The sequence below is a fragment of the Gallus gallus genome, chromosome 1 (assembly GCF_016699485.2).
Source record: "Gallus gallus isolate bGalGal1 chromosome 1, bGalGal1.mat.broiler.GRCg7b, whole genome shotgun sequence".
Lineage (NCBI taxonomy): Eukaryota > Metazoa > Chordata > Aves > Galliformes > Phasianidae > Gallus > Gallus gallus.
This window is the reverse complement of record NC_052532.1, coordinates 89,815,461-89,828,357: the sequence shown is the minus strand read 5'-3', so window position 1 is coordinate 89,828,357 and position 12,897 is coordinate 89,815,461. Positions and strand designations below refer to the sequence as shown.

The window sequence follows — 12,897 nt, the reverse complement described above, 5'->3', positions numbered from 1 at the left end:
TTGAATAGCTATGTGTGGGGTAATTTAAAGCAAGGAAACTAGCAGCAATTGATGAGATCGAGTCCACACAGTAAAAAGGCTTTTGGGACACATATGCTGCTCATATTCCCCATGTGATGAGGTCTACTAGAAACAGTGCTGTGACACCAGTTCATTTTACACAAGCTTCCAGATAGGTAGTGTCTTGTAGATGCTGTTAACAAGCGTTAACCAGGGAAACTAGGGCTGAGAAGCTCCTTGGGAGTCATTATAACTAGCCAGACACTGGTAGCAAATCATTAAATTGAAGCACTTCAGAGTGACTCTGTGGTGGTTCATTCCCACCACAGATACTTCCACCATAAATAAATAAATAAAGGATGAACAAAAGGTTTTGCCCATTAAAAGTGCAAGCAAACAATGGCTTCTCCTGCTCTGTTTTATGGTGCACATAATTTTGAAGGGCAACTAACTAGAGATATGGAGTATGAGCACAGGAGAGGAGCAGAGCTGCACTCATAGATCCAAGGGCTCTTCAAGGGCTAATCCTTTTCCCACTGAAACAAATGAGTAAGAAGAAGTCCTCTAAAGTTATCTACATTGCTGCAGAGTTTAAGGCCAAGGTTTTTCAACAGGTAGCCCTTCAGCACAGTCCTTGTTATCCCTTTCAGCTTCCCCAATAGCTGTTGCTGTACCCCAGTGTACTGTGGGGAACGACTACACTACAGAGGATGTCCCTAACCATGAGCAACTTGAATATTTTCAGCGGAGAGTTATACTTCTCACTGTGTTCAGTACTTCTCCTACATTGCAAGGAAATAAGACATAAGAAAAGCATTGCTTGACCACAGCTGACCACCTAAGCTCTTATTCTCGGAGATGCTTGTACTACAAGTTCTACATCTGACTTATGCAAACACACAGGTCAGAACCGCTGCGTTCTGGGGCCAACTGGCTGCTCGAGTCTGTGACAGCTTTATTGCCATACAATTGGAGAAGTAGATATCTCCTTCAAAAATAGCTTGAGAATGACTTTTTGTTGTTGTTATTTTAGGCGTAGCTGATGTTTCTTTGGGATTTTCTGTCTGCAGCTCCACCAGACATTGCTGAGAGAAGCAATTCTGTTGACAAGTTGCCCCAGAGCATGCTGTAAATGGGATATAGTACCTCACTTGTGGATTCTGGAGATACCTCCTTGTGTCATTTTTTGGTCAAATTTTATCTCTCAGATGTAGAAAACATGCATGTTGAAAAAAAATATTGTTACTCAACTCTCACAAACACTGCTGAAGCTGCTGCCAAACAAAAGAGTTAGCTTCCACTGCCAAATAAAGAGTTAGCCTGATTGCTGCTGCTACAATATACCTCCGGAGATCTGTTTCTCCGGAGCCTTTGGTGATATGAGACAAGCAATTTTGATTTAATCTTAAATATATATATATATACTTAAATGTTTTGACAATTTCTTCGACACTTAGACACATCTTTATCCTTTTTGTTTCCATGTGACTAAAACCAGCTGGCCATTTTTCTATTGTTATTTTATCTGCCATTGGAGCTTGAAGAGACTGAAGTTCTTACAGACTAAAATCAATTTACATCAATTTCTGCAAGCTCAAGACGATCAAATAATTTGAACAAGCATTGAGAGACAGATCTTTGATGTACATAGGTTGTAACCAATGGTGTACGCCAATTAAGGGCATGGCCTTGGGCTTTGGTATTTCTTCTGCAGGATTTTAGCTTTGAACTCCTGAGGTCCCTCGTTACCCATTTCCTTGCAGAGCATGTTTCCCACTTAAACAAACATTCTCAGGGCTCTTTGCATAGGACAGGATGTCCAAGATTCTGATTCACTCGTGATCTTGCTGAAATGAGTCATTTATTATTTCAATTAATTACTCAGCTAAATGTGTACGTTTGGTATCATTCTATGGGATTTTGGTCTCTTTTTTTCTATCTCAAGATGTGTTCCTTGTGGGAGCAACCAGGACAGCTGCTAAGGAATGATGTCACTCATTAGCTTCACACTGGAAAAGTAAATATGTTAGCTAGCAAATGGCTTACACGTCCATGTTTATTTGTGAGCAATAACTGGTTTGGAGAATGTCTACAGCTGTGACTGAAACACAATAAAATAAGACCAGACAAATGTCAACACCTTGGTTGCCAAACACAAAGCAAAGCAAATGGCTTTATCCTAAACTGAAAGTCCCTTTTTGCATGCATGAAAATGCTTGTGGTTCCACTTACTGCAGAGGAAAGCCAGGAGCACAGTAACCGATGAGATCTCCAGTCACATCTCACAGAGCTACAGTTTGTCCTCCCATCACCAACCTGGGTGGGATGCAGCTGCCGAGAAATTTGTTTATGAAACTCCCAAGCTTTGCTCATCAGGCTACGCTGCTTGAGCTAACAGCCAAACCTCCTCCCCTTCAGACCCCTTCGAGTGACTCGGGGAGCCCACGGGGAGCCAGCAGAGGGAAGGCTTTTTTTCCCCTATGTTAAATAACAGCTCAATTTTCAACACATCATTAACTATTGCAGCTGCAGCAGAATCACGTTAAGTAGAGAAAAGAATGAAAACAACAACAATCCCCCAAACTGAATTATAGGCTCTACGAGGTGGTTTAATCAGTGGCTCAACTCTACTGTCCCTGCTGAAGAGCTCTCAAGGGTACAAGGATATGCATGGGTCTGCACAGAGCTCAGCCCCAGTGCTGGCTCTGGTTGTGAGGAAATCCTCCCTGGCCACAGTGTGTTGCAGAGGAGCAGAGGGCACTTGGCAACATCCCTTGAAGAGATGTAGGCAGCACTCTGAGCTTTAAAGAACTGGGAGACACAGTCTGGAGCTTTAAGAACTGGGAGACAAGACCAAAGCCATCTGAAACGTGCTTATTTGCAGGGCAGATTTTGTCAATACTGCATCAGTTGTCAAAGGGACAGTGTAGTTCTTCATGCCATTTTCAAAACTCTTAAAAACGCCATTTTCATCCCCAGCTAGCAGTCACACCAGACTCAGCAAGATATCTCTTACCCTCATCTCTTCAAGTTTCTGTACCAAATCTGTCACTGTGATCTGGTTTTCTTGAAAATTCCAAATTCAGACCATACCACAGACTCCTGCACTCTGCTCGCCCCACTGGCACGCTTCCCATAATCAAAATCAGACTATGCTCTTGACGGACCTGCTAGCATATCTGGTTTCCTTCTCATCTGGTTTTGAATTCTCCCTAATCCCCTAGACCTTAGGCCATAAAATAACTCTGATCGTTACGGACAAAGGCAGCACAAATGTGCACAGTGCTCTCATGCTCTCCTTCAAAGGCAGCTCACCTCTAACCTGTGAGAATCGTCTTCACTGGATGCAGTAAATCAGACAGCAGCTCCATCTATACCGCTGTTCTGGCCCTGGCTCCTCCATTAGTACTGCCAATGGGATATTAATTCAGAGTTTTAATAACAGCGTTTTGCAATTTCCTGGCTACTCTGCAGCTGAGGTAAATGGGACATGTGAGTGCATAATAGCTTTTTTAAAAAAAAGAAAAAAATGAAAGAAAAAGGAAAAGATCAAGTGACATCAATCAGGTAGGATGGTCTGAACATGAACCATAATTGGGTTGCCGCTTCTCAGGGTATTGCAGCTAAAGGGGCCTGCCTCGGAGCAGGCAGTAACCTGATGTGCACACAGAAACTGAGCACAGATCTCTGAATTTTCACTTTTTAACTTATTAGTGGACGAGCTGTTTTTCTGCAAGGGTATTTTTGTATTGTTGTTTTAAGTACTGTTGCCCAGATTGCTCAATTTGTATCGGCAAATTAATGATGCGCACTAGCTGAGAGCTATAATGTGAAGGTATGCTTTGATTAGAATACGGGATGCATTGAATTAGGGAAAAATTAAATCACACAACATCTCCGTTGCTTCTTTCAGTGTATTTGCTGCAAAAGGACTTTTTTTCGTTTTTTGCCCTAACAATAAATCCAACTGAGATTCTCTGAGTGTGTCCTTTGAGCTGTTTTAATTGTTGCATAATAAGAATAAAAATCTCATAAACTTTGAATACTAACCTGAGGTCTTTCCTCTCACTTACGAACATAACTTTTTAAGCTGCTGTTTAAGCACTCTCCAGAATTTCAGCAACACTTGGTGCTGGTGTTTGAAACAGCAGAGCCAGTGTTTTGCGTGTTGTTATTGCCAGCTACCAGCAGCACTGGTGATAACAAAAGCAAACCACTTGCAGGAAGTCTTAATTCTCTACTCAATTCTGAGTGAGGCAAGTATGTAACCGCAATTGTACATACATGCACGCACCAAACTATGGTTGAAGAAATGAACTCCTCTTACCGGGGCATGTGGATCCACCAGGATGAAAGATGCAGACGGTGGTGATAGTTAGGGAAATATACAAATCCAGATGAAACATATACTGAAATTCAAAGTGGACCCAAGTGGAACAACCTGTTAGCTATCTTAAGCTGTGGAAGTACCCCTTTAAACAACAACTAAGTGAGATAAGAAAGGATATTTATTGTTATTTACTCAAAGAAAAAAAAAATACAACAAAAGCAAATCCAGCTGTGCTTCCTTCTATTAACTTCTTTTGGATTTTGGTAGCCCAGCTTTCTTTGTTTCAGTTTGAGTTTCGCTTCGCGCACCCAACTGGCAGCTGTCAGAAGGTGAACATCCCACTACCCAGGCAGTGGCTGCCTCTTCTACACTGACCTAGGGGAAATCTCATGGAGGAAGTGGGTTGAACGCAGTATCACACAAACACCGTATTTGTGCAGCTGAACTGCACGTCATTCCCTGCACCCTGTGTTTTTGCAGCTGGAATATCTAATTTGTCCTATTACCCACACTGTATAGAATCTCATGCAGAATGCTGTTGCAAGTCTATCAGAGCAATAGAGATGTACATAAGCTATTACAGCAGATCTTAGCCACATTCCTTTGTTGTCATGGGGAAAAAAATTGCCTCATTCCATCTGCTACAGAGCAGGGATTCCTCTGTAACAGGTGTGTCCCTGCTGCAGTGCCCTGGCCAGCCTAACCACCTTAACTAGCTGGGTCAGTTATGCAGGACTTCAGTGCATGCACTAACCTGGCATTATGAGTGCCAACACCTCAATGAGGGGCTCTAAGCATGCAACTCCTCTTGCAGCTAAGCAGCTGCGGGAATGAGGACAGCTGGCAGAGAAGAACCTGTCTCAGGGCTCACTAAGTGCCACTGTTTTAGGAGAAACACTGGACAAGACTTCTCCCCTAACTGAAATTCTAGATGTGCAGAGGAAGTGTGGCTCAGAGGAGAGGATGGCTCGCTTCCACAGTACAGAATGCAAGCTTTTGCATCACTGACGCTCCATCTGCAGAAGCAACCAAACGTTAATCAGGGTTTTCCTATTCTAAAGGAGTAGACGTCAATGTGGGCACTGCACAAACATGCTGTAAATTACACCCTTTAAATGTCACATTACACAAAAACATCAGCTCACCTAGCAAAGCACAGCACTCCTTGCTCACCCCAAATCTCTGGGTTGAAGAGCACCCAAAACAGTTTCACACCCAGATCTATCTTCCCAGGCATTGCCAGACATCTTTCAAGTGAGGATTACAGTCTGTTCCTCAAAATGTAACTTAGGGAGTGGAAAAAAAAAAAAAAAAAGAAAAGAAAAAACCCCACATTACAAATACCTATATTGCTTTCGGCTTATCTTCACTTATGTCAGCTTCTCTTCACTCAGATTCTCATCTTGTTTAAGTCTCTATGGAAACCACAGAGTTTTAATTTGCAAAGGGAAGACTGTAATACTAAATGCTAATTGAATAGTGACAGCCTGGGAGCCTCCCAAATGTCTTTTTACAGACTCATATAAATGTTTACTAGGAATGGGAAGAGACTGAAACTTGTGGAAAACAGAGGGAAAAGAAATTACCTTCCCCTGGCTTCTAGTGGAGGAAGTGAAATAAATCTTAATTTACAAATAACTTGTTTGAGAAGCATAATTAAGTTTGATGTTTTTTTCCCCTCTACTCTTTTCCAGATTTTCCCACTAAGGTAAGAGCCTCATGGACATAGTGAAAAAACACCCTCAGACTCGGGAAGGAGAGCTGTTTTTCTTTGTTCCTCTTTGACAGTGAGTTTCTCTAAGGACTTCTATGCTCAGTCTCACTCTCCTGTCCCTTAGCTGCTCTGATATACCTCTGCCTGATGTGAATTCAGAAGCTGCATCTGACTGTAGATGCAAGAAGAGACTATCTGGCAGAAAGTAGTATAAAAAGGAGCAAACCAGGCTCCTTCAGATCATGAAAGTGGGGGGACAGATCTTACACAATCAAATGGAAGACTGAATACACAGACAAATCAGGAGATGTAACAGGTTTTCACTTTCTATACTACCCTTATTAATCTCTTTAATAGAAGCAAAGACCTTCCAAGGCTTATGTAGCCGTGAATTTTGCAGCATTCTATGCTGGCTGAGGACGGGGGCCACTAATTAAAGGTCTCCAGCTATGTGGTAGCCTGGCCCCTGTGGTTATCAGCACAGCAGTCCCAGTTTATGGAAGCAATATCAAGTCATTAGATAGCATGGTATCATGGGCTCAGCTCTCTAGTGCATGGCCCCAAGTCCAGGAGCCAAAACCCAAGAGTGCTAGCATCAGCGAGGCCAGTTCATTAACATGATGCCAACACCATCGTGTCGTTATTGGTTCAGCACTCCTGCTTGCTGAGATAAGGCCCATATGCGTGTCTTGCCCAGGCTCCTTGCTCAGCATGCTCATCCTGCTGAGTTAGGGCAAAGTGCTGGCTGTTTCTTGCTGAACACGTGTAGTTTCCTGTGTTGATGCCAAGAGGTTAACAAACCTCAACAAGCCACTGGCCCTTCCTAACGTCTGATGAGCCCATGGACACAGCTAGCATGCCTTCCTCAGCATCGTGGGCAGGTGTTACTGACAACAGATATGCTTTTAAGTGAGCAAACTGCTCAGCTTCAGAGGAATTTAGCTGACAGCAGTCTGCTTTTAAAAACACAGACTGAGTGTGAACTGCAACCTATACTGTGCTCTCTGCAAGGCGACTGGTCACCATACAACAGGACTACCCCAAAGCTACAAGGCGCTACTAAAGCAGCTTCTCAACCCATAATGCCATATCTGCTGGAGCAGACAAAACTCTACTGCCTACCAGCAGCAAGTCCAATGCTGCATCTGAATGGCCCCAGTCCATCAAGGCACATAAAACCTCCTCACACAGGGCTCAGGTACAGGAGCACTTCCAACTCACTCTACAAGTGGAATGTTCTCCTGTGTGTGTCTGTATGGCTGCACCTAACTACACAGAGCACTGCTTTTATCCAAAACCGTGCCCTTAGATATGCTGTAAGGTGTAATATTTAAGATGCAGTTAGCATTTACAAAGCAGAATGTAACATTTGCTATGTTTGCTAGTTTTCAGAAAAAGGAACAAGCGTCATTTCTCACCAGTGCATTTTTAACAAATCAACAGTTGCAAGCAATTTGCTTCCCGTGACAGCATGCAAAACAAGAACCCAGAGCACCTTTCTCTTTACTCATTTGCTTCTGATGCTTGATGCAATGACACTCTCTGTATCCATATATTCAGGCTGCGCTGGCAGAAGGGCTCTCTGCTTGTCCACAGAGGATGGTCCCGTACATCCCGTGCCCCCGCAAGATGCCTACTACAACAGAGTACGTTCCGAAAACTCCTGCAGGACTGGAGCCCCCCAGGGTCTGCATACACCTGGCTCCTGCTGAGTGCCAGCGTGAGACCAGGCCACTGCATCACCTCCTCATGTACACACTGAGGAACTGGGCCCTGGGCAGCCTGATCCAGTGAATGGCTACCCTGCCCACAGCAGGAGGTTGGAACTGAATGGGCTTTCAATTCCAACACCACACATTCTATGATTCTATGAACTGCCACCACCTCCAGCTGAAGGCAGCTTTATACCTGCTGGTGATGGATAAAGGCTTCACGCATTGTAAGGCCAGGATGGACAGTTAGAGTTGTCTGTTCTAACACTGAAAACATCAACTCAGCCACTAATAACCACAACAGAAGGATTTCTTTAAAGACAGTAATTTCTTATTGAACTATAGCAAAAGTGCATTAGGAAGCTATTTAGTCTTGATTTGAAGACATCAAGAGAAAGTGAACGAAGGAAAGATGACCCATATACGAAGTCTTTCAAGCAGGAAAGAAAGATGATGATACTACAAACCATAACATTTCATAGGGAATTTGACAGTGAGAGAGAAGGGATGAAAAGCATTCTGGAGTTTTCTTTGCGACAAAAAAGATGCATTTGCTCAATTTTCATAAGTAGCTCTGCAGAGAAGGATCTGGGTGTCCTGGTAAACAGCAGGTTGGCCTTGAGCCAGCAGTGTTCCTTTGTGGCCAAGAAGGCCAATGGTATCCTTGGGTGCATTAAAAAGAGTGTGGCCAGCAGATTGAGGGAGGTGGTCCTCCCACTCTACTCTGCCCTGGTGAGGCCACATCGGGAGTACTGTGTCCAGTTCTGGGTTCTCAAGTTCAAGAAAGACAGAGATCTCCTAGACAGAGTCAAATGAAGGGCCACAAAAATGATGAGGGACCTGAAGCATCTCTGATATGAGAGACCTGAGACTGTTCAGCCTGGAGAAGAGAAGGCTGAGAGTGGATCTTATCAACACTTGCAAACATCTAAACTGCAGGTGTCAAGAGGATGGGGCTGGGGTCTTATCAGTGATACCCAACGACAGGACAAGAGGCAATGTTCAAAAACTGGAACCCAGGAAGTTCCATATGAAAATGAGGATAATCTTCACAGTTAGAGTGATGGAGCACTGGTACAGGCTGCCAGGGCAGTTGTGGAGTTTCCTTCTCCAGAGATATTCAAGACCTGTCTGGAAGCTTTCCTGCATGACCTGCTGTAGGGAACTTCTTTCGCAAGGTGTTGGATTCGATGATTTTCAGAAGTCCCTTCCAACCTCTATGATTCAGTGATTCTGTGATGTCACCTCTAAATATTTTCTAGACCACAATGTGAGTCTTTGTCTTCTCACTGCCAGCTCACTTCTCATGGCATTTTCCCAAATATCCCATATAGAATATTCCCCACTGAATACCTGCACAGATCGAGCACAATGCTGGAACAGAACTGAAACTATGAGACAAGTCCTCAGCCCCTTTCCTGTTCAGCTGGAAACAGCACATTTTGAGGAAGAGGGCAAGAGAGGAAGAAGGCTTGAAAGTGGAAAGCAGAACACAGTAATGGAAAATACTCGATGAATTCCAGATGACACCCCAACCACTATGCTGCAAATGTGGAGGGGAACTGACAGAGGGAGAAGGCAATGCAAATGAGATAAGCAATAAAGCAGCAGAGCCGCACAGCCACAGATTCTCTTCAGATTCTTCAGAAGTCAGTGTGCTTAGGCTTGACTTTGAATTGACATAATGGGCACACTTTGCTTGATGTCTTACTCGCAACTGAGCCAAATCACAGTGCACTTTAGTTCTCCAGCGTTCTAATAAGCATTTGCTTCAAAGCAGCAGTTCAGATCTCCCTGTGAATTTTGTCAAGTACACATCATATCAAAGGATAAGTATTTGCCAAAGCCTTTCTTCAGCCACAAAGCAGGGGGAAGGTTTGTTTAAATAATGTCAAGTTGCACCTGCTGGCTCACACTGGGAGGATGAAAGGAGCGACTGGAATTTCTGTCACTGTTGAACCTTACTTTTCATTTCTTAAAGTATTTTTATCAACGTGAAAGGATTTGTATTACAAAAGCAGAATGTTGCTGTAAGGCCATTCAGGGCCCTTCAAACGGGAAGATAATAGATTCGTGGCTAATAAAGTGGTACTTGTCTGTGAAGCAAAAGAGTGGGATTAGGTTGGCATGTTAACAAGATGCCGACGCCATGCATGCAAAAACAGCTTAACGTATGGCACAGCGCTCACTTGTGCCTGTGCTCAGGCTTTCAGTGCCTTAGCCCGCAGACTTATGTACTGTGTACAAGACAAGAACTCTAAGATGAGATCGTTCTTTTTCCTGCATGGGGAGGGCAATCAAGGCCAGAGCCCTCATGGAGTAAGCTTCCTCTCCCCCACCACATCCGGCAGGAAGTTTTGTTTCATCCTTTAGCTTCACCCAGAGCAATGTCAGCAGCAGGGAGCATCTGCAAGCTGTATCCCCCCTGAGGGAGAGCAAGAGAGCAGGGTTCTGTGATACAGCAGGGCTGAGATCTGCTCTCTGCACAGAGTACATTCAAAGACATGTAGTGAAAGCTATTGTTCAGCATCAGATGTCCATGTTCCCAAGCCCAGTGTGCTTTCATGGTATAAATTAAGAGCATGAACACAGAATAAAACAGTTGCTAAAGTAACATTCATGGAGAGGCAAAAAGGACCTATAGAAGGGTATTTCTCACACGAGCAGGTACACCACATTGAGCCTCATGGGCTTCCTGTGCCAGTCTGCATTTTGCTAGCCAGGGAGAACATGACCTCCTCTCCCAACGTGTGAGTTTGGAAGTGCAAACTTGAAAAGGAATGAGGTGCTGAGATCCTTTCACAGCTGAGCTCCACTTGATAATGAAGAAGCACATTAAATGGGATAGCCAACTGTGAGATGCGAACACTCGGCCTATTTAACAAACCTCGGCTATTATCACAAGAGCACGTGGAAAATCAGGGAGCAGAAAACAGAGCTGCACTGTCTGCAGTCCCACAACACTTTCTCTTTCACTGTACTGCAAGGTATTAAGTATACAGTAATACCAGACAGCACAACCCCCATCAGTCTGAGAATGAGGGACTCAGAAAAACAGAGATTCTCTGTTTTGTGTCATCTATGCTAACAAATATCTCCAAAATTGTTTTTCCAGTTTTGCTCTCGGCACCAGCAGGTCCGCTGTCAAGATGGTGCTCCTTTTCCTCTGTGCAGTGCCGTGGGAACAAACAAGCTGCATGCAATTTGCAAACACCTATGTAAATGACACTGATTGCTTCAAAGGTTTTCTTACATTAACTTATCAGGAGACTGCTCATAGAAAGCATGTCCTACGTCCAGCTGGCTATTAGGAGGTGAATAAAGTACTACCAAGCCAAAAAGCATTTTTTTTTTCATTTCAAGTGTCAAAACAGTAAGCTACAGGCAGCCCTTAGAGACCAGTTGTACCCTGGAGACAGTTTATCTGTCCTAAAATCTCAGTAGAGGAGATAGGTAACACAGAGATGCTGCTGGCAGCACACAGAGCATGTCTCTGTCAAGTTACCAGCCTTAATTAGAACTTGGCTCCAGTCAAGCTCTTGGATCACGTACAGCAAAACTCTGGTGAGCTCTGAATCCAGACACAATGTTTAGACATGATCCAATTCCCAACTCAGCCTTGCATTGTGCTCACTTAGAAGGGGATGGGGCTCATCTCTAATTCAAGGCAGCCTGATCAGAGGATAACCAAAGTTGCCATCTGCTGCCTGATCTGAAGCCTGATGAAAAGTTTGCTGCTCTTTCTTGTTCTTCCAGGAGGGAGTTGTAACAGCAAATTCTGCAGCTAGGATAGAAAAGTGAAAACCCCACACTAAACAATTATGCCTAGACCTAGTTTATTCAGCATTAAGTTTCACTGTTTAAGATTTATAAAGAGGGTAAAGAACTCCTAACGCTTCTACATCATACATACTTGAACTCAGTCTCCAACATCAACATGTTTACATTCCTAACCATATACGGGAAATGATACAAAATTCCCTCGGGAATTATGCATTTCATTCATCCACATCACCTTCATCTTCTTAAAAACAAACATTATTGCAAATGCCTAAACTAAAGACTACTGTCATGGATTTGCTTAGATAACAGCTTTATAGTTTGTCATGGTGGGGGGCAGTGAGGTTTGCTGCCTCTCTTGATCCATTGCCTTAAGCTCAGCTCAGCTTCCTGTACCATCCGCAGCTTCTATGAGGCATAGACATCACCCAGCCTTCCCACTGCACAAGAAAAGATCTTATTTTCACTCCATCTCTCACATCTATATCACCTTAGTCTTTGCTATGCACTGCAGTGTACTGCCTGATTTACACCTTACATGTTATCTCACTGCATTTTCCCCTAGATGTCTCTCTGCCTGGAGGCAGCCCTATCCCAGACATTGACCTCCTTCTGCTCTTCCCGTCCTGAGTTGTGGTCACCCAGAAATCCCTGAGTCCTGCACCTTTTCCATGGCAATTTGTGACCAGAAGGATCAGGGCGGAGTGGCTGCTGCAAAAGCTGTTGTTAACAGTCAGTAATAGTTGCAGCAGTAAATGGAGGTAACAATCTGAAGGAGGAAGGAATTTGAAAAGAGCAAAATAGCCAGAAACCATGCGACTGTTCTTGCCCTGCTGCTCCGGGCTGTACTGAAAAGCAAGATGTGGAGAAATAAGCTCCTCTGAAGCTGATATATTTGTTCTATATATATATATACTTATATATATATATACACATTTTTTTTAAGGGATTTTTTATTTTATTTTATTGTTGATGGACTAGTATGTTCTGAGTAATTTATTTGGCGTTGAACTACATTTATTCAACTTTTTCATTTGTAATGTAAATTCCTTCAGTTATAAAACTTAAGTGACTCAGCGTCTGAGTACTTGGTGTTCTCAGGTTGTGTTTAGCATCCACCAGGAAGTTTCATCACGCTCTGCCAAGGATGAAGGAAACTGAAGGTAGTGACAAAGGTGCACACTATAGTGATGAGCTTTGTGACACAGTGGGATAGACAAGAAACTTTATTAGCATCTAGAAAGAATGCAACATCAGCCCACAGCTTAGAATGCTCAGTGCAGCAGAGGAACCTTATCAGGACTCGGTCATAGGATAAGCTTAAACTAAAGCTCAGACCATGATAGGTAATAGCTGGGTCA

General features: G+C 43.5%; 1 long non-coding RNA gene across 1 annotated transcript in view; it reads left to right on the top strand.

Annotated features, from left to right (window-relative positions):
• Positions 1–12,273, top strand: part of LOC112530450 — a 31,893-nt gene extending 19,620 nt beyond the window's left edge. The window contains exons 2-3 of the long non-coding RNA XR_003072082.2: positions 6,025–6,117; positions 7,605–12,273. This is a non-coding gene — a long non-coding RNA (uncharacterized LOC112530450). The remainder of the gene's footprint in view (positions 1–6,024; positions 6,118–7,604) is intronic.
• Positions 12,274–12,897: the final 624 nt, after the last annotated feature.